Source organism: Balaenoptera musculus, chromosome X (assembly GCF_009873245.2).
Source record: "Balaenoptera musculus isolate JJ_BM4_2016_0621 chromosome X, mBalMus1.pri.v3, whole genome shotgun sequence".
Taxonomy (NCBI): domain Eukaryota; kingdom Metazoa; phylum Chordata; class Mammalia; order Artiodactyla; family Balaenopteridae; genus Balaenoptera; species Balaenoptera musculus.
The window spans coordinates 92300880-92325605 of record NC_045806.1 but is presented as its reverse complement, the minus strand read 5'-3'; the positions used below and the strand labels follow the sequence as shown (position 1 = coordinate 92325605).

Here is a 24726-nt window from a genome sequence, read left to right as displayed (position 1 = left end):
ATGATACTCATTTCTTTTGTAAAATACACTGTGCACTGAACACTTGCTATTAGTCGGTTGGTCTCAGGTAAGCCAGGCTTGTGGACCCACCAGTACAACAGATGCTTTTTTTTTTTTTTTTTTTTTATTTATTTATTTATTTATTTTATTTACTTATTTATGGCTGTGTTGGGTCTTCGTTTCTGTGCGAGGGCTTTCTCTAGTTGCAGCAAGTGGGGGCCACTCTTCATCGCAGTGCGTGGGCCTCTCACTATTGCAGCCTCTCTTGTTGCGGAGCACAGGCTCCAGACACACAGGCTCAGCAACTGTGGCTCACGGGCCTAGTCGCTCTGCGGCATGTGGGATCTTCCCAGGCCAGGGCTCGAACCCGTGTCCCCTGCATTGGCAGGCAGACTGTCAACCACTGCGCCACCAGGGAAGCCCCACAACAGATGCTTTTATTACTGAACCTATATATGCTCGTTGTTCTTGTTTTTGTAAATATGTAATTTATTTTCATGTTTTATAATGTGATACAGTCTGAGTAGTGGGGAATTGAAGTTCTTACTGAAAATTTACATATGAAATGATATGATGTCTGGTATTTGCTTCAGATTATATGGGGGTTGAGGTACGGAGTGCATAGAGATGCGAAAGAAATAAAATTCAGCACGTATAGACAATTGTTGAAGCTGGGGGATAGGTTTATTATAACAAAACATATGGTATGCTTTGGAAAGAGTTGATGAAAGCAAGTTATTACTGTATAATTAGGTGTGGGTAAGACAACGATAAAAGATTTGTATAAAATAAATATAAAAATCTGAAGGGTTCTCTACTCATAGTTCCTTGCAAGTGTCTTTTAAGTTCTTTGAAGTTCTACATTATCTAAGAATTCAAATTAAGTTTCCTTACAGTCTGTGGGCCTGGAGTTAAAGAAAGGTCTTGGCTTCTTGGCCCTTTATCAAAAGTTTGATGAACGAGTGTACATTTACCACTGATAAAATGAAGATAAAATGAAATGTTTGTCATGTGCATATTTTCTTATGACTGTTCACCTTAGTTGACCTTTTCAGTTAGCTAATCAAGTGTTCCAAATAACATTAGATAAAAAGGTTTCTACTGTGTAATATCTATGATATGTAAAGAGCTCCTACAGATCAATAAGAAAAAGGCACCTGTTAGAAAAAGTGGCACAGGGTTATGAATTGGCCTTTCACATAAGAAGAGATTGAAATGATGATTAAAAAAGAAAAGATACTCAAATTCATTCTAGTAATTAGGGAAATGAAAACCTTTTTTTTTTTTTTTTACCAAATACATTGGCAAAAACTATAATATCCACTTTTTGAAAGAAATGGGCACTCTCATACACTGTTAATGAGAGTGCAAATTGTGTAGCTTTTTGATAGAGGGTACTAAAATCCTCTCATTTTTTAAATATGCATATATTTTGACCCAGCAATTCTGTAGGAAGCTATTCTAAGGAAATATCTGCACATTTGTATAAAGATGCATACAAGATTTCAATGCAGTGAAACTGGTCATAACAGTGAAAACTTGGCAGCAACCTAAATGTCCATCAGAAGGGGAATGATTTAAATAATGACATGCTGTTCTATGGAATAACATGGGGCTATTAAAGGAAAGAAACCCTTCAGACCTATATAAACTGACATAGGAGTTCCAAAATATGTTGTTAAAGGTGGGGGGGGGCAGAGGAGGGAGTTATAGAACAGTCCGTATACCATGATTCCACTTATCTAAAAGAACAAAACCTTACCATGCATATGGTTAATACAAAAAAGTGTGATCGATATGCACCACAAATGGTTATCTCTAGGGCAAAAGGGAGTGGTGTTAGAGGAAGGCAGTATAGAGATACTTATACATTTTACCCTATACAATTCTACAATGCATTTTAATTTATGATTACTATTTTGATAGTAATTATACAGATTCCTCATATGCAACATTACACACTGGAGGATAATTACAATGCGATTCTGAAATGGAGTGAGTGCCTTGTATTTGGAGAGCACTCAGGTAGTTTTTAAAAATAATTTTCTCCCTTTGTTAAAGTACTATTTGTATTATCTAAATTTTCTGCCCTGAAAATATGAGTATAAAGAAGAATAAGAGCACCATAATCCCATACCCAGGGAGATCTATTGTCAACTTTTGGGGACACGTTTGTGTACACACATGTATGGATACTTGCATGCACACGTGTGCACACATGCATGTGTGCAAACATATGTGTCTTCTTTCTACAAAAATGGGTTCTTACTGTGCATACCGATTTGTAATTTGCTTCCTTTAACTTGACTGTATACTGTGAGCATCTTTCACGTTCGGTAACTCTGAATAAGTGAAAAAGACATCTTAGTGGGAAAAAGAACAACACTGTGCCATGTAAATGTAGTGTTCTACTTAAAATAACTGGTTTCTAGGACAAACTATAATCTTAAAGTCATGGCCACCAAAAGTAAATAACCAAGGAATTAAAAAATCCTCAATGTTAAACCAGTTCAGTTCTGTTTGGAATTTATGCACACGTTGTTTAAATTGTAGTTACTAGTAATGATGTATAAGTGCAATGTATTAAAATGTCATTAGGAATCTTTTGGGTGGAGTTTGGTTTTAATGAAGATTTTAAAACTGAGCTTGAACAGTTATTTTGGTTCAAAGAAAAACCAACCGCTCTAATTTTTGGTAAATGTGTGGGCTTAGTTGTGTTCTTTCACAACTTATAAAAGTAAAGAAAATCTAGGTCTCTGTGGCAACATGAATTTTTGTCTATGGTAACTCAGTCTATAGTATATAAAATTGAACATTAGGAGAACTGTGTTTGATTTGGGCAAGTATGTACGTATTCTGCTCCTCACATGTCCTCTAGAAGCATTTATTAAGCACATCCGCCGTAGGCTCTTTATAACCTTTTCTGGGTTTATGCTGTGGGACTTAGAGGTGAAAAGACCTTAGTTTATGATGAATTCAATAGAGTATTTAATAAAAGAAGATTCTACCTTGTAGACAATTGTGTTAATGTGATGGCCCAGCATAGCTACTCATATTTTTGTTATGACGATTGAAATAGCATTGCCGCTCTCCAAGGCTGTGCATCTTGTGCATTTTGGCCTTTCTGGAATTGATTTCACAGCAAGAGGATTTTTCTTTCATAGGCGCTGTGAAGTTAGCAGATTTTATGTGGGAGTCAGAATAGAGGTTTCCCATTTCTCGCTTGATTAATGACAGGGACATGTGAGATGAGGCTTTTAACAGAGGTATTGGAAATATTTATGGTGGCTTCTAGTGGTTGTTAAGAAGTTAAGGCAGTGGAAGGCATGGTGAAATACCTGTTTTCTCTTAGGTATCCTGTTTATTACCTTCAATATGTGCCTAAAGCATTTTAATACTCCAAAAAACAGTAATGATAGGGTTTTGAAGGACCACTCCCCTGGGGGTACCCGAGTGATGAGTCATCAGGGAAAGCCTGCAGAAATGGGCAGAGCTGCTCCCGCTGAGATGGTGATCATTCGTTATTCTCAGAATACGTTAGTCATTTCTGCTTCTCAAATGAACTGAAAGCTGAACATTTCCCGCAGACAGGAAACAGGAACTTGGTTGAATGAGCTTAAAGTTCAGTTATGGCTTTGGAAACAGAAGAGAAGGCAGAACTAGCGCTAGTATCTCACGGAATGCATCCAAGTAAAAGATGCTATGTTCCCCATGACCACTGAAGATACTAAGTTGAGGCATAGCTTAAAAGACTAATTGAAAAACCATCACTTGACTGAGGGGTAGAACTGGGCAGAACTAGCCACAAACAACTGTCAGATGAATGTGTTTCAGACAAATAGAGCAGGAAAGAGAAAAGCAGCCTAGGATAATGGTATTCTTGTACTTGGAACCACAGAGACCTTCAGGATTTGGTGCAAAGTTAGTTTAGGATGGTTTAAAGCCTTTGGTGAAATATTTGGGATTCCGTTTGTGCCCAGGCACTTCCTTACAGGAGTAGGTTAGAATTTCTGTGAAGCAGGTGGTTTCCATACTCTGGAAACTAGAAGAGTCATGGTTCAGGCTCACTGTTTGGTGGATTATAGCAACCTGCAGATGGAAAGCTGTGTAGCGTTTATTTCCCCCAATAGAAAGGAATGTCAGTATTAGCATATTCATTCAAATATAGTTATACATTATACATTTTTAAGCAGAATGAACTCGTAAGGACATTATATAACACAGATTTTCCACCAGAAATTTTTGGATTCCTTTGCTTAGATTTTGTTTTTAGTGTCAAGTATAAAGGCCCGGGTTTTTATGTGGAAGCAGGTTTTTAATTTATGCACATATTTACATTAATTTTAATATTCTCTTGATCACCAAGAGATTGTTGAATATTAAACTGTTAGTAAGGGAGTAGCTTTCTTTAGGAAGTATCCCCCAAAGAATTTACTTCTTTGCAAGTAATTTTAGAAAAGACAACTGCAAAATGGAAACTTCCCTGGTGAATCTCCCACCTCCTTTTTAAATCCATGTTTTGAAATGGAGTTCCCCAACCTCACTTTTTTTTTTTAATTATTATTTATTTATTTATTTTTGGCTGCATTGGGTCTTTGTTGCTGCGCGCGGGCTTTCTCTAGTTTCGGCGAGCAGGGGCTACTCTTCATTGCGGCGCACGGGCTTCTCATTGCGGTGGCTTCTCTTGCTGAGGAGCACGGGCTCTAGGCACGTGGGTTTCAATAGTTGCGGCGCAGGGGCTTAGTTGCTCCACGGCATGTGGGACCTTCCTGCACCAGGGCTCGAACCCATTTCCCCTGCATTGGCAGGCGGACTCCCAACCACTGTGCCACCAGGGAAGCCCCCCAACCTCACTTTTACACCTTTCTTTTAGGACTGAGTAGAATTGAATGAGGGGTGATCAACCCCAGAAGTACAAAGTGTTCATTAGGGTTAAAAAGATACTTGTACTTGCCCTGCCGGCTGACTTGAATCCTAGCTCAGTAGGGTCATTCTGGAGTCACTGTAAGCATAAGGGCTCTGCAAAGGTAGAAGAATATTCTACTTGGCTCTTGGGGGAAGAATATTCCAGTGCTCAGATAGCTTCCCAATCTCTGTCTTGTCTCAGTGGTACCCTGCATTTGAGCCGTTGTTATCTGGTTATATGAAATGTTTGTGTGGAGTGATTGGCCTATGATTGCAGTGATATAGTACATGTGGTGCAATGGGAGGGTCGTTCCTAACTTAACTTTCAGACAGCTGATCTTTTTCTCAAAAAGCCCCTAACCCTAAAGATTGTAGGGTTTTTTTTTTAACCTCTTAGGGAGAAAGTGCTTCCATACAATCTAGCTTCTAACTGTCCTCAAGTGAGGAAGACTGTTGACCACCTCCCTCCCTGCCTTTGATTGAAGGGTCATGTTGCTTAGGGCACTGCCCACAGGAAATAGGAGGTCAGTGCTATACTAGGGCATGATCAAAGGAGTGAGAGTTGGCCATGAACATATGGTCTCTAGCCAGAGCGTACCTTGGGTTTTGAAAACTAGGAATCTCAACTCCAGTTTGTTCTTTAGAGACATATTTAAAAAACCAGCTGTAGCCTATTGGGTTCCTAAGCTAAGAGTGTGTTGAGAAGCCTTGCAGTGTTTAATCTGCTATCACAGTCTCCGGTGGAAATCTGCAAAAGTGAGTCAAAACTCTGTTTTTCCAAAGACAGGATTGTTGTTATGAAACACATATATGTTACTTTAATGACTTTGATGAGATGCAAGCAACTCATTTTGAAGCAGCTAATTTTGGCTGAAAGAATTGCTTTTCAACCAAGAGTTGATTTCTTTAATTTTGCATCATTCCTAGCTAATGTGACACTAAGGTCATTTTATTTGTCTGGTCTCTTCTAGATGTCATAACATTTTGTCATGAGATCATGAGAAATTGTTTCTTCTGCTTTGAGAGGAGTGATTAGGAGTCTGTTTAGGATGGAAAATCAATTCTTAGATTTGTTGCCTCTGCTGCTGACCTCTGCCTCCTGTGTGAAAGAAAATCAATGATGTTTCAAAGTCATACAGTTACATATTTGGGTTGCATAAAATTGTTCTGTGGAATGAGCTAAACTTTTAGAATTTGAGTTTGGTACTTGGCCAGATCTGGGGCCATGTCCTGCGATTGCTAGACCTTGTTTTAAAAAAAAAATTTTTTTTTTCTTGCTTTTACCGGCAATACCCCATTGCTGATGAAAGATCAGGATGTTGCCTGGACTTGGCACCGGGCGCCGAACCTCAATGCCTTTCTCTTCTACTTTCAGGCATAGCAACCCTGGAAACCATAAGATGGAGGTGCTGGAAGCATTCTGATAATCCCTTTTCTTATTCTTTAAAAATCTGGCCTGTTGCTGTCACACAACCATCAGGCCTCAAGATGTATGCTTAACAGAGAACGTTTGTTTTCAGAACGTCCTCTGTGTTGACCTTAGTTTTGCTTTTGAAGAAGAGTAAGCAGCAGGTTGCCCCGTATAGTACATGAGGAAGCGAACTGCCTTTACCTTTTACTGCTGCTCACATTGTTTGCAGATGCTTCCAGGAGGATTGAATTATAACCTAATTTAAAGATGATGTATTTTCGCTTAACTATTCACAGAAATAACTGCAAAGGGATGTTTTAAAGGCAAATTACCCATCGTAGATACAGCGGAAGTTAAATGCTTTAGGGATAAATGGGTGATATCTGCTGGTCGGAAATATCAACACTGTTGGAAGTTATAGCAAGTTTCTTGGCTGACCTTTTTATGGGGACACATAACTCCCCTTCCTTAAACAGTGTCTCATTGAGATGGGAAAAAGACTTCTGCTCTGCTGGGGAGTTTTTAGTACACTGGTGCTTCTCTTTAAATCTGTTTTTGAAATTCTTGTTTTGGATCTCATCTTCTGCAAAAGTGCCTTATATTGACACACTGTCAATACTCAAGTAAGGAAACCTACAAGTAAGGAAACCTACGAGTAAGGAAACCTACGAGTAAGGAAACCTCCCTTGGGTGTGTTCTGCAGCGGAACTAACCTATTCCAAATTTTACACTTGCTGGAGGATTAGAACCAGAAGGTTATAACCTGTTTGTAACAGGTGGATAGTAGTCTGCAGATGAAATTGATCCAGACCTTTTAGTTTTCTGTTTGTGTTTTTAGCTCTGCATTGTCCTTTCCTTTATTCCTTTTCAGAACCTCATTTTCAGGCTTTGCATAATTTTCCTTGCCCCAATATTTAAAGGAAATTTTAAAAAATCCATTTTGAGCAAGCCAGCTGGTACCTAAGCATCAACAGGTATAACTGGATAATCCCAGAGGGTAGCTATTATTATTAACTTTTTAAAAAAGTCTGGTTGGGCTATTATTATAGGGTTGAGGGTTGGCTCATGGGTATGCCTCCTTTCCTATTCTACGTATATGTCTGCTCTCTATGTTAGTCTCATGTCCTCTTAAAATATTGTCTGTTGAACAGTAAGCTCCAGAAGGAGTGGGCTTGGTAAATAAATGCTCATTGAATTTTTCTTGAATGAATGCATGTGCATGTACCTGTAGCTGCCCAGGATTTGGGAAACTAAATTTTTAAAAATATTACAGATGAAAAGGGTGGTTACTGGCTATACTTATTTTTAATTATTTCCCTCAAATGTCCTTATGGTGGTTAGTCTTCAGCAGTGATGATTACAAAACCAAAGAAAATAGAGACTCAACCGTTTGTTTCCTGCTTCAGTGAGCCTATGCCCAATAGGATAACATCACTTTCATATTATGAAAGCCACTGCATATGTCATTAAGTCTTTACAGCTTTCGGTTGTCATGCTAGAAGGCATAGCTTCTTCCAAGACTTCTTTCTACCAAAGAAGTTTTATTCCACCATATTCTTGTTTAAATGTAGGAATCTCTTAACCAAATGGATTTTTTCTTCTGGATTTAAAAAATGTGATCTTAATACATGGCTTATTTTTTAAAATAAATGTTTCATTTTGGAATAATTTTAGATTTACAGTGAATTTGTAAAGATAGTTCAGAGGTCCTGGATATTTTTCCCCAGCTCCCCCTAATGTTAACATTTTACATAACAGACACTGGTGCAATACTCTAAACTATAGAATTTATTTGGATTTCCCTAGTTTTACTACCAAAGTGTTCAATTTTTTTCCTGTTCCAGGATCCAAAATTGTTATACATGTTTATTTTAGAAAACATGTATGGATAAAAAAAACAAAGTACCAGTCGTCCCCCTACGCAGAGACAACTATTGAGATTTTTTAGTATATATCCTTCCATATCCCCCAAACCTTTTTGGATTCCCCTAAAAAACAAAGTGTGTTTTATATACCGTTTTGTAATTTGCTTTTTTACACTTAATATAGCATTTAATTTTTTTTGTGAACATCTTCCCATGTCTGCTATTTTTAATATAGTTTAATCTATTCCCTATCCTTATTTATTTATTTATTTATTTGGCCATGCCAGTGGCTTGAGGGATCCTAGTTCCCTGACCAGGGATTGAACCCAGGCCCCCGGCAGTGAAAGTGCCAAGTCCTACCCACTGGACTGCCGGGGAATTCCCTGTCCTTAGTTATTTTGTTTCCATTTCTTTGTTCACTTAATTCTTCATGATTTAAGGCCAAACTATGCGTGTGTTCTCAACGTTTTCCCCCCCAACAAACCTGAGAAATAGGACACTCTTATCAGTAACAATGGCTCATTAACCCAGTGATTCTAAATATGTGTGTATTAGGTTGAACCATTTGAAATTGCTATATTTTTGTGTGTAACAGCTTTTCAACTCTTGGCAATTTTATATGGTTCAACCTAATAGTTTAAAAAAGCTTTCTAGGTCATTCTGATCCCTTTCCTCCGTTCTCACTCCACGGAGAACCCCTGGCCTCTCACTCTACTGAGAATCTCTGCATTTAGAATGGTGAGCTGACTCTGAAACATTTCACCAGGCAAAAATGTTGACAAATCACCTTCCAGGTGTCTCTGATAAACACAACATCCTTAAGACTTATGCCTATGTTGATGACATATGCAGAGAACTTGAACTCCGGTGAATTGCATCTGTCCATCAGCGTGTTGAAAATAGACTTCTGATCATCCAGCCGAAGCTCTGGAAAATACAGGCTGACTGACGGCTCTGCCTCCTGGTTCTGTATCTGTATTGGCTAGCCAGGGGCACTGGCGCCACCGAGTGGTACCTTGTAGACGAGCAGCTGATGTTGCTCTCACCTCTACTTTCACTTTTTTCTTTCTTTCCTGTTCTCCCATGTTTATGGTCTCATCTTCCTTTTCTTTTCTCCATCTGTGCCAGTTGCAGTACCGGGTTTCATTTAGCCCAGCTGATAAGAATCAGAGCGCTACACTAGCCATATAATTTTGCTGTGATATCCTTATTTAAGTAAAGGCCTTGGAATATGAGACATGAAATCATACGTGTAAACATACTGAGCAGACTTATTTGCTCTGCTTATGAAGTCATGATTCCTACCCAGAATGGGAGTAAAATCTGTACTCTGCCAGAATGTGGCCCCTCTTGTGTTTAATTTCAAGCTTGTCAGTGTATGAGAGGAAGCACGCCTGTGTATCTCAGATGTGAGGAGGCATACACACATAGAGTGAAAGATTTAACTGGGAAATCATTCTTTGGTTTCCTTCCTCTTTAGCATGACTTGTTATTTCAGTCAAGAACTATTTAGTAAGCACCTACTGTGTACCTGGACTGTGCTAGGTTCTGGGGATTATAGCAGCGATGGGGACAGAGATGACTTCTGTCTTTAAAGAGCTTACAGCCCAGCCGGGGAACAGAAACTTGAACGCTTTTAGGTGCTGTGCTGGGAGAGGAAACAGCAGAGGCACCTGACGTAAAGCGGGGAGGTCAAGGAAGGCTTTTTAGAAGCGTCATTCAAACTGAGACCTAAAGGAAGCCAGGAAAAGGGAGAAGAGAATGTTCTTGGCAGAGAGAAAAGGATGTGCTAGACGCAGAGGTGAGACATTAAGCTTCGTGCTTTTGAGAACCTAAAAGAAGTTTGTGATGGCTCGAGCTGTGAGATCAACTCATTTATAAGTTTCACACCAGTCCCGGGAGGTAGGAGTAGTATTCCCTCCATTTTAGAGTTGTAGCAAATGAGGCACAGAGGGCACAGAACTTGCCCGAGGTCACCCCATTCTAGTAAGTGGTAGCGCCAGGAACTGGACCCAGGCCGTCTGGCTCCAGCACGTTGGCTCACAACTACCTCAGCAGGACGCTGCGTTATAGATACTGGCGCTTCATTGTCCTGCCCCCCTCCCCGGCTCCTTCCCCCCCCCTTTACCCTTTGATGAAGCATAGCGCCTTATCCTGTTCATCTGTGGTCTTTTTAAGGGCCAAGTTAAATAAAATCTTTCTTAGTAAAACTGAACGTTAAGCTGTACCGGGTACAGCCTCTTCCAAGAACTAGAGCTTATAAATAATGTGAAAAATTCCTTAAGCTTACAGCATCTGGGTTAGCCCGGAAAGTCTCGGGTTTGCTTTAGTCTTTTATCATTGATTGGGAATCAGATACCTCATTTGATATGCAACTCTACGGTTGTAGAGTTGTAATTGGTCGTATTTTTAAACAATGAGTGTAAGGTATGTATTCCCCGCAAGGCTAGAATTTTTGTTTGCTTGCTGAAGTTGATTTGGCAATATCCTTTTCTCTGATTTAGGTTAAGTTAGTGAAAGGGTAAACACAACTTCTTAAATAGGACTATAGTCTTTAAAAGTCACATGAATTAAAAGCCTATTCGTGGAGATATTTTCTTACAACAGATCTGATTTGTCCTTAATGTACTTAATATACAAGCATGTGCTTTGTAAGATGAGGAACTGACTTCGGTTTGAAATTATTAATTAAAATTTAATTCTAGATTTTAGAAGTTGGGTTATAAATAGTTGTATGTAAACTATTTAAGATTCTAATTTGTTATCGTTGAAACACTTGGAATAAAAAGTTGCGTGTGTGTGTTTGTGTGTGTGTGTGTGTGTGTGTGTGTTAAATGGCACAAAGCTGGTTGTTTCATTTATTTTCCCATTTATATGTGACTGTGGATTCAGTCAGGACTTAGTACTTGGAAGTGTCTTTCCAGTAGTGAAGGTAGGCTTCTGCTGATGTAGCTATACATTCTTGCCTTGTTCTCCGTGCGACCAGAGTTAGGGTTATTACTAGGGTCATCATTAGGGATGTTTTTGCCAAAAGGCGGGGGGACACTCTGATAAGAATTACTCTGGGACAACATGTGTAAACCAGGGGACAGACCTAGGCAAGCTGGGAAATGTGATTACCCTTGTTTTAACCAATTCACGTAGAGCTCAAATTTGTGAGCTTAGTAGCTTCAGAAGCACTGGCTCAACCCGATTGAGGTAACCAGCAGCCACAGGTAGCTTTCCCTTTACTTTGGAGTAAAACCATTAATTTTCCAGTAAATGTATTATTGTATATTGCAGTGGAATTGTATGTGTAGCAGCTGTGTTCCTTTTAGAATTTTGGGGCATTGTGAACTCAGTGCTGCTAGGCCCTGTCGAGGTTACTGCAGGACACAGAGCTGTGTGGGCCTTACAGGAAGTGAGATTACTTAATGATACTTTACTGTTGCCTGAAACATTTTGAAATGAAAACTTTGAGGGAAAGAAATGATTCAGCCTTTTCTGCCTCCTACTGCTTTTTGAAGTCAGCTAGTACACATTAGTAAGCTGATACCACAGTTGATTGGAACGTCTGAAGCAAGACATTCTTAGGTAAGATGATAGCCTCTAAAGTTCTGAGTAGTTGGTCCCAGAGTTCAGGTTGTAAACAAGTGGATACTGATGGAGAGCTGACTTCTGAAATCCCCTCCCTTCACCGTCCCTTTCATCACCTGTGTGGTAAGCAAAGAAGGGGTACCCAGTTGGTGCCTTTTGCCCATGATACCTTCATCTGGTTAGCTGAAAAATGGTTTCCTTATGGGGCAGAGGAGTGCCAGTATGACTCTTCTCATACCTATTAAATCTTATGCTGGTATCATCTGGCATTTGCGTTCCTGTTTGTTTTAATAGGATAAGTGAGTGGAACTCTGGGCTTTAAGGAAATTATTGATACAGTATTTCCATCTGTATGGAACCCCTCATGATTATCTGGCTCTTTGATATTGTCTGTTCACTTGCCAGTAGTAGTCAATTTTTGTTAGCCACATTTTGACAGAGGGTACCACGGGGATGCTTAGCTTTAGGAAACATTTAACATTGTAGTTATGGCAAGAAAAAAAACCCACTCATTTTATCTCGCTTCATAGATCATATTACATGAGCGAAAGAAGTTTATTTTTCTTTGAGTCTAGTTTAAAAACAGAAGTGTCAAATCTTCTTTCCGTAGTGGGGTTGAAGTCAACTTTTGGCTCCTTTTGTAGCATCTCTTCACCACGTGAGTGGGGCCAAATGCCTTAAGGGCCATACTCATTGTCATTTATCAACACACACATATATACACAGGCACACGCTAGAATTAGTTGAGACTGGTGCTGTATTTTCTACTTATGTATTGAATGATAAAAGTAATATGTTCACTGTAGAAGTTTTAGAAAATGTAGGGAAAAATAGAAGGACAAAACTAAAAATCACCTATAATTCTACAACCCAGAGATTAACATTTCAGCTTGTAGCCTGCATATATTTGGTTAAGTTGCATCTTAAACCAATTTCACTTCATGTATCTTGACCGTTTTCTCATATCCTTAAATATCTTTGACAACACTGCACTTGATGACTGTGTAGTATTCAATCATAAGGATAGATCATTATTTTACCAATCTCCTTTTGGGCATTTGATGTTGTTTCCAGTTTTTCTGTTATTTATATCACAATGGTGACTATTGTCTACATTTTTTGTGTGTGTGTGCATCTCGGACTATTTCCTTAGGATATTCGTAGAAGTAGAGAGTGAAATTATTCAGTCATGAGTTATATGTGACTTCAAGCGTCTGGATGCCTATTGCCAAATTGCTTTCTATAAAGCTTGTACCAATTTACACTTCTGTCAACAGGATAAAAAGTGCCTTTCTGTATACATTTGGCAACAATGAATAATTTCTTTATTCTTAATTGGAACTACTTTTGATGGATTCCCCAGTGCATTGCTGTCTGTTTCAGCAAATAAAAATTATTCCTGGCAGAAATGAAAGTGGGGGATGTAATATTATAAACAGTAGTACTACAACGAACTGGCAGCCCCAGATACTTTGAGAATTGTTGAAACAGGCCATATTTTAGCTCTAAGAGTCTGTGTTTCTAAAAATATATTTTTCCTTTTCAAGTAGTTTATCAATCTCATCTTTAATGTAGAGGAAAATGCTAATACTTTTCTTCTAAAATTATTGCTTCACGAACTGTACAGCAGAAATTAACACAACATTGTAAAGCAACTATACTCCAATAAAAATTAATAAAAAAATATTGCTTCATGAGTGCTTATTGTTCATTATGTTAGTGCTTTCTGTACGTATATTTATTGAGTCATGGCTTTGAAAACAAAATGTAACTTCTGGCAAAAATTGTCCAGGATTTTGGAACATTTGGTTTATTACACAGCAGTAATTCCTGGTCAAGGTCTCTTAAAGTAACACATACTTCTTTCAACTATTGTTCAGTTCTTTAGTATTTTAGTAAAGGCCTTGTGAATTCAGAATCACCCATGTATCACCATACTACTTGAGTAAACTTGGAAGGAAGAGATTTGGTAAGTCCAATGTTTGATATTATGCAATCGATTTGTCCAAAACATTTTCTAAAATCAGTATCATAAGGTTGCTGGTCCTAGAGGACAGACAGCAGAAGCAAGAAGAACTACAATCCTGCAGCCTGTGGAACAAAAACCACATTCACAGAAAGACAGACAAGATGAAAAGGCAGAGGGCTATGTACCAGATGAAGGAACAAGATAAAACCCCAGAAAAACATCTAAATGAAGTGGAGATAGGCAACCTTCCAGAAAAAGAATTCAGAATAATGATAGTGAAGATGATTCAGGACCTCGGAAAAAGAAAGGAGGCAAAGATCGAGAAGATGCAAGAAATGTTTAACAATGACCTAGAAGAATTAAAGAACAAACAAACAGATGAACAATACAATAACTGAAATGAGAACTACACTAGAAGGAATCAATAGCATAATAACTGAGGCAGAAGGACGGATAAGTGACCTGGAAGACAGAAGGGAGGAATTCACTGCTGCGGAACAGAATAAAGAAAAAAGAATGAAAAGAAATGAAAACAAACTAAGAGACCTCTGGGACAACATTAAACGCAACAACATTCGCATTATAGGGGTCCCAGAAGGAGAAGAGAGAGAGAAAGGACCAGAGAAAATATTGGAAGAGATTATAGTCGAAAACTTCCCTAACATGGGAAAGGAAATAGCCACCCAAGTCCAGGAAGCGCAGCGAGTCCCATACAGGATAAACCCAAGGAGAAACACGCCGAGACACATAGTAATCAAATTGGCAAAAATTAAAGACAAAGAAAAATTATTGAAAGCAGCAAGGGAAAAACGACAAATACAAGGGAACTCCCATAAGGTTAAGAGCTGATTTCTCAGCAGAAACTCTACAAGCCAGAAGGGAGTGACATGATATACTTAAAGTGATGAAAGGGAAGAACCTACAACCAAGATTACTCTACCCGGCAAGGATCTCGTTCAGATTTGATGGAGAAATCAAAAGCTTTACAGACAAGCAAATGCTAAGAGAATTCAGCACCACCAAACCAGCTCTACAACAAATGCTAAAGGAACTTCTCTAAGTGGGAAACAGAAGAGAAGAAAAGGACCTACAAAAACAAACCCAAAACAATTAAGAAAATGGTCATAGGAACATATATATCGATAATTACCTTAAATGTGAATGGATTAAAAACTCCAACCAAAAGACACAGGCTTGCTGAATGGATACAAAAACAAGACCCATCTATATGCTGTCTACAAGAGACCCACTTCAGACCTAGGGACACATACAGACTGAAAGTGAGGGGATGGAAAAAGATATCCCATGCAAATGGAAATCATAAGAAAGCTGGAGTAGCAATACTCATATCAGATAAAATAGACTTTACAATAAAGAATGTTACAAGGGACAAGGAAGGACACTACATAATGATCAAGGGATCAATCCAAGAAGAAGATATAACAATTATAAATACATATGCACCCAACATAGGGGCACCTCAATACATAAGGCAACTGCTAACAGCTATAAAAGAGGAAATCGACAGCAACACAATAATAGTGGGGGACTTTTACAGCTCACTTACACCAATGGACAGATCATCCAAACAGAAAATAAATAAGGAAACAGAAGCTTTAAATGACACAATAGACCAGATAGATTGAATTGATATTTATAGGACATTCCATCCAAAAACAGCAGATTACACTTTCTTCTCAAGTGCACACGGAGCATTCTCCAGGATAGATCACATCTTGGGTCACAAATCAAGCCTCAGTAAATTTAAGAAAATTGAAATCATATCAAGCATCTTTTCTGACCACAACGCTGTGAGATTAGAAATGAATTACAGGGAAAAAAAATGTAAAAAACACAAACACATGGAGGCTAAACAAAACGTTACTAAATAACCAAGAGATCACTGAAGAAATCAGAGAGGAAATCAAAAAATACCTAGAGACAAATGACAATGAAAACACGACGATCCAAAACCTATGGGATGCAGCAAAAGCAGTTCTAAGAGGGCAGTTTATAGCTATACAAGCCTACCTCAAGAAACAAGAAAAATCTCAAATAAACAATCTAACCTTACACCTAAAGGAAGTAGAGAAAGAAGAACAAACAAAACCCAAAGTTAGCAGAAGGAAAGAAATCATAAAGATCAAAGTAGAAATAAATGAAATAGAAACAAAGAAAACAATAGCAAAGATCAATAAAACTAAAAGCTGGTTCTTAAGAAGATAAACAAAATTGATAAACCATTAGCCAGACTCATCAAGAGACAGAGGGAGAGGACTCAAAGCAATAAAATTAGAAATGAAAAAGGAGAAGTTACAACAGACACGGCAGAAATACAAAGCATCCTAAGAGACTACTACAAGCAACTCTATGCCAATAAAATGGACAACCTGGAAGAAATGGACAAATTCTTAGAAAGGGATAACCTTCCAAGACTGAACCAGGAAGAAATAGAAAATATGAACAGACCAATCACAAGTAATGAAATTGAAACTGTGATTAAAAATCTTCCAACAAACAGAAGTCCAGGACCAGATGGCTTCACATGTGAATTCTATCAAACATTTAGAGAAGAGCTAACACCCATCCTTCTCAAACTCTTCCAAAAAATTTCAGAGGAAGGAACACTCCCAAACTCATTCTATGAGGCCACCATCACCCTGATACCAAAAGCAGACAACGATACTACAGAAAAAGAAAATTACAGACCAATATCACTGATGAATATAGGTGCAAAAATGCTCAACAAACTACTAGCAAACAGAATACAACAACACATTAAAAGGATCATACACCATGATCAAGTGGGATTTATCCCAGCGATGCAAGGATTCTTCAATATACAAAAATCAATCAATGTGATACACCATATTAACAAGTTGAAGAATAAAAATCATATGATCATCTCAATAGATACATAAAAAGCTTTTGACAAAATTCATCACCCATTTATGATAAAAACTCTCCAGAAAGTGGGCATAGAGGGAACCTCCCTCAACATAATAAAGGCCATATACGACAAACCCACAGCAAACATCATTCTCAATGGTGAAAAACTGAAAGCATTTCCTCTAAGATCAGGAACAAGACAAGGATGTCCACTCTCACCACTATTATTCAACATAGTTTTGGAAGTCCTAGCCATGGCAATCAGAGAAGAAAAAGAAATAAAAGGAATCCAAATTGGAAAAGAAGAAGGAAAACTGTCACTGTCTGCAGATGACATGATACTATACATAGAGAATCCTAAAGATGCTACCAGAAAACTGCTAGAGCTAATCAATGAACTTGGTAAAGTAGCAGGATACAAAATTAATGCACAGAAATCTCTTGCATTCCTATACACGAATGATGAAAAATCTGAAAGAGGAATTAAGGAAACACTCCCATTTACCACTGCAACAAAAAGAATAAAATACCTAGGAATAAATCTATCCAGGGAGGCAAAAGATCTGTATGCAGAAAACAATAAGACACTGATGAAAGAAATTAAAGATGATACCAACAGATGGAGAGATATACCATGTTCTTGCATTGGAAGAATCGATATTGTGAAAATGACTATACTACCCAAAGCAATCTACAGATTCAATGCAATCCCTATCAAATTACCAATGGCATGTTTTACGGAACTAGAGCAAAAAATCTTAAAATTTGTACGGAGACACAAAGACCTCAAATAGCCAAAGCAGTCTTGAGGGAAAAAAACCTAGCTGGCGGAATCTGCCTCCCCGACTTCAGACTATACTACAAAGCTACAGTAATCAGGACAAAATGGTACTGGCACAAAAACAGAAACATAGATCAATGGAAGAAGATAGAAAGCCCAGAGATAAACCCACGCACCTATGGTCAACTAATCTATGACAGAGGAGGCAAGGATATACAATGGAGAAAAGACAGCCTCTTCAATAAGTGGTGCTGGGAAAACTGGACAGCTACATGTAAAATAATAAAATTAGAACACTCCCTAACACCATACTCAAAAATAAACTCAAAATGGATTCGAGACCTAAATGTAAGACTGGACACTATAAAACTCTTAGAGGAAAAGATAGGAAGAACACTCTTTGACATAAATCACAGCAAGATCTTTTTTGATCCACCTCCTAGAGTAATGGTAATAAAAGCAAAACTAAACAAATGTGACCTAATCAAACTTAAAAGCTTTTGCACAGCAAAGGAAACCATAGACAAGACGAAAAGACAACCCTCAGAATGGGAGAAAATATTTGCAAACGAATCAACGGACAAAGGATTAATCTCCAAAATATATAAACAGCTCTTGCAGCTCAATATTAAACAAACAACGCAATGCAAAAATGGGCAGAAGACCTAAATAGACATTTCTCCAAAGAAGACATACAGATGCCCAAGAAGCACATGAAAAACTGCTCAACATCACTAATTATTAGAGAAATGCAAATCAAAACTACAATGAGGTATCACCTCACACCAGTTAGAATGGGCATCATCAGAAAATCTACAAACAACAAATGCTGGAGAGGGTGTGGAGAAAAGGGAACCCTCTTGCACTGTTGGTGGGAATGTAAATTGATACAGCCACTATGGAGAACAGTATGGAGGTTCCTTAGTTTAAACTAAAAATAGAATTACCATATGATCCAGTAATCCCACTACTGGGCATATACCCAGAGAAAACCATAATTCAAAAAGACACATGTACCCCAATGTTCATTGCAGCACTGTTTACAATAGCCAGGTCATGGAAGCAACCTAAATGCCCGTTGACAGACGAATGGATAAAGAAGATGTGGTACATGTATACAATGGAATATTACTCAGCCATAAAAATGAATGAAATTGAGTCATTTGTTGAGACGTGGATGGATCTAAAGACTGTCATACAGAGTGAAGTAAGTCAGAAAGAGAAAAACAAATATCGCATATTAACGCATGTATGTGGAACCTAGAAAAATGGTACAGATGAACTGGTTTGCAGGGCAGAAATTGAGACACAGATGTAGAGAACAAACATATGGACACCAAGGGGGGAAAGCCGTGGGGGATGGGGATGGTGGTGTGCTGAATTGGATGATTGGGATTGACATGCGTACACTGATGTGTATAAAATTGATGACTAACAAGTACATGCTGTAGAAAAAAATAGAATAAAATTTAAAAATTAAAAAAAAAAACAAAAAAGCAAAAAAAAAAAAGATTGCTGGTCCTGAGTCAAGAATTTTCAATGTGACAGCAATTTTCATCTATTAAAACTTTTCTTCCCCAGTGGTTGTTTCCTAATAGTCAAGCTATATCTTAGGTGGATCTTTCAAGTAGATTTTTGATATTTGTTGCTTTAAAAAATTCTTATTTAAATGCAGTTGTTCTATTGAGAGCTTTTAAAAAGAATGTGCCTTTCCCTCTTGATACTGTTGTTAGTTTCATCCAAGGTAATCAAAAGGATAGGGATAGTGCACTCTTTTTTGTTTTCTACTATTCTTACATTCATCTTAAGAGTAAAACTAATCAATACTGATTAGAAAGAAATTCTTAATTTTGCTGTGTAGGGAAGCATATAAGTTGCTTTCCTAATGTTCTAGAAAGTAGACCCTATTTTAGTCCATTTGGAGGGGCAAGGGAGGAGAGTTTGATTTTAGAGACTAGTTCATTACTCTCATTTTAAAGCCTATTTCAGTTCTGAAAGTGTGCAACTTGGGAAGTAAGGAGTGGAATTTCTATGCATGTAGCTTATCTTCCCATCCCAGGTGAAGTCTGGTACGTATATTGTAGGTTAGGTACTTGTCATTTTTATACACACACAATTTACATATGTGTGGTATGGAAATTGTGTGTGTGTGTGTGTATGTGTGCATATATATATAAAAACATACTAATGATAAAACTATATGTGTGTGTGTATATATATATAATTTATATACATAATTTACCATACTAATTATAAGGGGAGAAGTTAAGTAACAGAATGGGTGATAATAGAATTCTTAGCTAGAGTTGAAGTATTTCTCTTCACATTCAAACTAGACTCTGTCTTTGAGCTAGGGTAAAGACAGTGGGTATAGTATAAATAAACATTGCTTCAAAACTTAGAAAGTGAAACAAAGAACTTACCCCTGGATACTGCAGATTTAACTACATAAAGAAATATTCATTGTTGTCATGGATATACAATTTATATGTTCTTCTAGCATTGAAAAGAATAATTTTTGACTTAGGAGTAAAATGAAGGATTTTCTGTTTGGCTAAAATTGATTATCATCATTCTAAAATATAATGGTACTTGTAGCTGTCCAGTTTTCCCAGTACCACTTATTGAAGAGGCTGTCTTTTCTCCATTGTATATTCTTGCCTCCTTTATCAAAAATAAGGTGACCATATGTGCGTGGGTTTATCTCTGGGCTTTCTATCTGTTCCATTGATCTATATTTCTGTTTTTGTGCCAGTACCATACTGTCTTGATTGCTGTAGCTTTGTAGTATAGTCTGAAGTCCAGGAGCCTGATTTCTCCAGCTCCATTTTTCTTTCTCAAGATTGCTTTGGCTATTCAGGGTCTTTTGTGTTTCCATACAAATTGTGAAATTTTTTGTTCTAGTTCTGTGAAAAATGCCATTGGTAGTTTGATAGGGATTGCACTGAATCTGTAGATTGCTTTGGGTAGTATAGTCATTTTCACAATGTTGATTCTTCCAATCCAAGAACACGGTATATCTCTCCATCTGTTTGTATCATCTTTAATTTCTTTCATCAGTGTCTTATAGTTTTCTGCATACAGGTCTTTTGTCTCCTTAGGTAGGTTTATTCCTAGGTATTTTATTCTTTTTGTTGCAGTGGTAAATGGAAGTGTTTCCTTAATTTCTCTTTCAGATATTTCATCATTTGTGTATAGGAATGCAAGAGATTTCTGTGCATTAATTTTGTATCCTGCTACTTTACCAAATTCGTTGATTAGCTCTAGCAGTTTTCTGGTAGCATGTTTAGGATTCTCTATGTATAGTATCATGTCATCTGCAAACAGTGACAGCTTTACTTCTTCTTTTCCCATTTGGATTCCTTTTATTTCTTTTTCTTCTGATTGCTGTGGCTAAAACTTCCAGAACTATGTTGAATAACAGTGGTGAGAGTGGACATCCTTGTCTTGTTCCTGATCTTAGAGGCAATGGTTTCAGTTTTTCACCATTGAGAACAATGTTGGCTGTGGGTTTGTGATATATGGCCTTTATTATGTTGAGGTAAGTTCCCTCTATGCCTGCTTTCTGGAGAGTTTTTATCATAAATCGGTGTTGAATTTTGTCAGAAGCTGTTTCTGCATCTATTGAGATGATCATATGGTTTTTCTCCTTCAATTTGTTAATATGGTGTATCCCATTGATTGATTTGTGTATACTGAAGAATCCTTGCATTCCTGGGGTAAACCCCACTTGTAGAGTTTTGATTACTGTTTCTTAGAGCCAGACTCAGTTACTTTTGTGAGATCCCAATAGCACGACTTTTAGTCATTTCTTGTTTTTCCTTTGGTACCTGGCTTATCATGCACAGGTAATGTGAAACAGCACGTGAGGTTTCTTTTTATTTAGTTATTTATTTTAAAAAATTTATTTATTTATTTTTATTTTTATTTTTGGCTGCATTGGGTCTTCGTTGCTGTGTGCCGGCTTTCTCTAGTTGTGGCGAGTGGGGGCTACTCTTTGTTGCGGTGCATGGGCTTCTCATTGCGGTGGCTTTTCTTGCTGTGGAACATGGGCTCTGGGCGCACGGGCTACAGTAGTTGTGGCACGCGGGCTCAGTAGTTGTGGCTTGCGGGCTCTAGAGCGCAGGCTCAGTAGTTGTGGTGCACGGGCTTAGTTGCTCTGCAGCATGAGGGATCTTCCCGGACCAGGGCTTGAACCCATTTCCTCTGGGTTGGCAGGTGGATTCTTAACCACTGTGCCACCAGGGAAGTCCGAGGTTTCTTTTTAAAGGGGATCTTTTCTCATGTCACTATACACATAAATGTTGTCTCTTATTGCAGATTGGAATCACGAAAGATATACGGGTTCATCTTAAGAGAAAAAGAGGAAATCTGTAAGTATTCGTCCTTTAAAAATTCTATATTTGCAATCTTGTCGGCTTTTGGAGAAAACTAAGTGACCAAACTAACAGGCATTTTTCCTCTCTTTATATTAGAAAAGCCCTGCCAGTATTTATGTTTGTGTTAAAAAGGCAATATTTGGGAAAGTAAAATAGGAAAGCTTTTTACTCTGGGCAACTTCTAAAATTTAAACTATCTGTCACTCACTTATGAAAGGGGAAGTGATACTTAAAATCCAAATACAATCTTTTTCTTTTGAGTATTACCAGAAAATGGAGTCACAGATTGGAGTTCCAATTCTGGCTACTGAGGCGGTGTGTCTTTGACAAGCTATTTAGCTTCCCTTTGCCTCAATTTCCTCATCTGTAAAATGAGCTTAATAAGTGTAAGTGTCCAGTGAATGGTTCATTAATATTGATGAAGTTGAATCTGTAGTAGTGTATATTTTCTCCAATAAATTGAAGCTTATTCTAGTTACTGTTTCTCAAACTGATTTACATATATTTCTGATCTTCAAAAATCTAAGCATCTATACTGTCCTTCACTGAGGCACCTACTCTAGACTATAATATAGAATGAAAGAAATACAACAGAGCACCTAAAGTTAGAATTTTAGTGTTTGGGCCTTGGACCTTGAAAATTACCTAGTCCAGGGATTCCCAAACATTGACCTTTAGACTGTGCCCTCGCCAGTGAAGAGTTTTTACTGGTCCATGGTGAAGTGAGGAAAATAAGACAACAGGCCATGAGACTTTTTTTTAATTAATTAATTTATTTATTTATTCTTGGCTGTGTTGGGTCTTCGTTTCTGTGCGAGGGCTTTCTCTAGTTGCGGCAAGTGGGGACCACTCTTCATCGCGGTGCGCGGGCCTCTCACTATCGTGGCCTCTCTTGTTGCGGAGCACAGGCTCCAGACGCACAGGCTCAGTAGTTGTGGCTCACGGGCCTAGTTGCTCCGCGGCATGTGGGATCTTCCCAGACCAGGGCTCGAACCCGTGTCCCCTGCATTGGCAGGCAGATTCTCAACCACTGCGCCACCAGGGAAGCCCCAGGCCATGAGGTTTTTAAAGCTAAACTTTTTCCATTTAAAGGATTGCTTCTTATTATAAGATATATCCTCCTAATTTTGAGGAGTTAGACGCATTCTGTATTTTATGAAATGATGGTGATAGTAAATGATAGGTTTATGTTTTTTGTTTTTATGTCCATACCTGGCCAAAAAAAAAAATTGGCAGCTGTGTCATTGCTGCCTTCTTTGTTTTTAAAACTTTTATTGGTCCATGATATCTTAAAATCTGAATCCAACTTTCTCATTGTACAGATGAGGAAAGAGACAGGAGGTTATTTAATTTGTTCCAGGTAGTGCAGCTCAGCAAGCTGCTGAGCTAGGACCAAAGCCCTGTATACAGTGCTGCCTCTCTTGTATTTCTGGTCTTCTGAGAATTGCTTTCATTATAATAGATTATGAAATTGAAACAGAAGATCTAGTAGTTCTTATGTGCTAATTCAAAGCACTCAATGTTCTTGTAAAGCTAAGGCTTAAAGTCTACTGATCAGCCTGCATTAGAAACATCTTGAATATGACCAAAGATTTTCATCAGAATTAGTTGTCCCTGAATTCAGCTACATAGGCAGCATGCTATCCCATGATTGACAAAGAAGATACCAGTAAGTTCAGTGTTTCCTTTGGGAAATAGACCATAGTGCAATTGTGAGGGCTGTAGTATTCAGGCTTCTATAGTTATTTATCCAGAGAGTCTGTTTTCTCTTTCTCTCTCTCTCTATCTCTCTCTCGCTCTCCCCCCCTCCCCCCACCCCTACACACACACACACACACACACACACACACACACACACACACACACACACACACACACACACACACACACACACACACACACACACACACACACACACACACACACACACACACACACCCTACACACATAGATAAATACTTATAGTAGTTGGCCTGCAGCCCATCTAGATGTGTAACAGAAAAAAACTACCAAGGTGAAGAGCTGGACTTGCCAGGAGCCTTAGCGAGACCATCTGGCCAGTTGTGTTCAGGAGTCAACAGACACTTTGGAGACTCCTCTTCAATTGGCATAGCTCTGCCTTGGCTATCCCCAAATACACTTCAAAACAGAAGTACCTAATTCCCTCATCTCCCTTGCCTCACTCACGTTTGTGAAGCTCGCATGGGCCAGGTAAACAAATGAACGTGAAGAGAGAACAGAATGGAAAGTATTACCCATCCCTAACATGGAGACATTACCTCTAGGAGTACTTTTCCATGGCTTCTTGTGTTTGACTTCATGTGGCTTCCTTCTTTAGTTAAGAATTCTTTAATTTCTCAAGTGTCAGGCACACACTAATGCAATGTCAATAATTTAAATACATATTGAATTAATAACAATGTTAATTTAAATACATATTGAATTAATAATAATGTTAATTTAAAAATACGTATTGAATTTTTCATTGTCTTTGGAATACCTGTGCCCTTTTCTTACCAACACTAATATTTAAGAGTTGACTGAACGGCTATAAGATTTCAGTCTTCAACAGATTTATCACTCTTTGAGTTCTTTTATTAACCTCATTTATAAGGAATATTTACTACTGAAGCGCAGAGTGAAGCTTTTTTGTTTTGTTTTGTTTTGTTTTCTACCATGATACAGTTTCACGTCATGGTGGCCAGGTAGCTGAGTCGTAGTGACTTATTTAGCCATTTTGTAAGAAATGGTTTAAGACTACATTGCTGCATAACTTTTAACAGTGTGAAGTACTGGGAAACAACATTAGCAGAGAACCAGCCTATTAAACTGGTCCCTCCTCTAGCAAAGGTGGAAGATAGGGCATGTGGCCAAAAAAGATGTAAGTTGCAAAATTCTCCCTATAACACAAAGGTACTCCCGTGGGAAGTATCACTGCTGGTTACAGATTT

General features: G+C 38.1%; 1 protein-coding gene across 7 annotated transcripts in view; it reads left to right on the top strand.

Annotated features, from left to right (window-relative positions):
- The window catches only part of ACSL4 (acyl-CoA synthetase long chain family member 4), a 76729-nt gene that overhangs the window by 5821 nt on the left and 46182 nt on the right, over positions 1 to 24726 (top strand). For all 7 annotated transcript variants that reach the window (XM_036839424.1, XM_036839423.1, XM_036839429.1 and 4 more), the window contains exon 2: positions 21717 to 21769. The gene's annotated coding sequence lies outside the window, so the exon portion shown is untranslated. The remainder of the gene's footprint in view (positions 1 to 21716; positions 21770 to 24726) is intronic.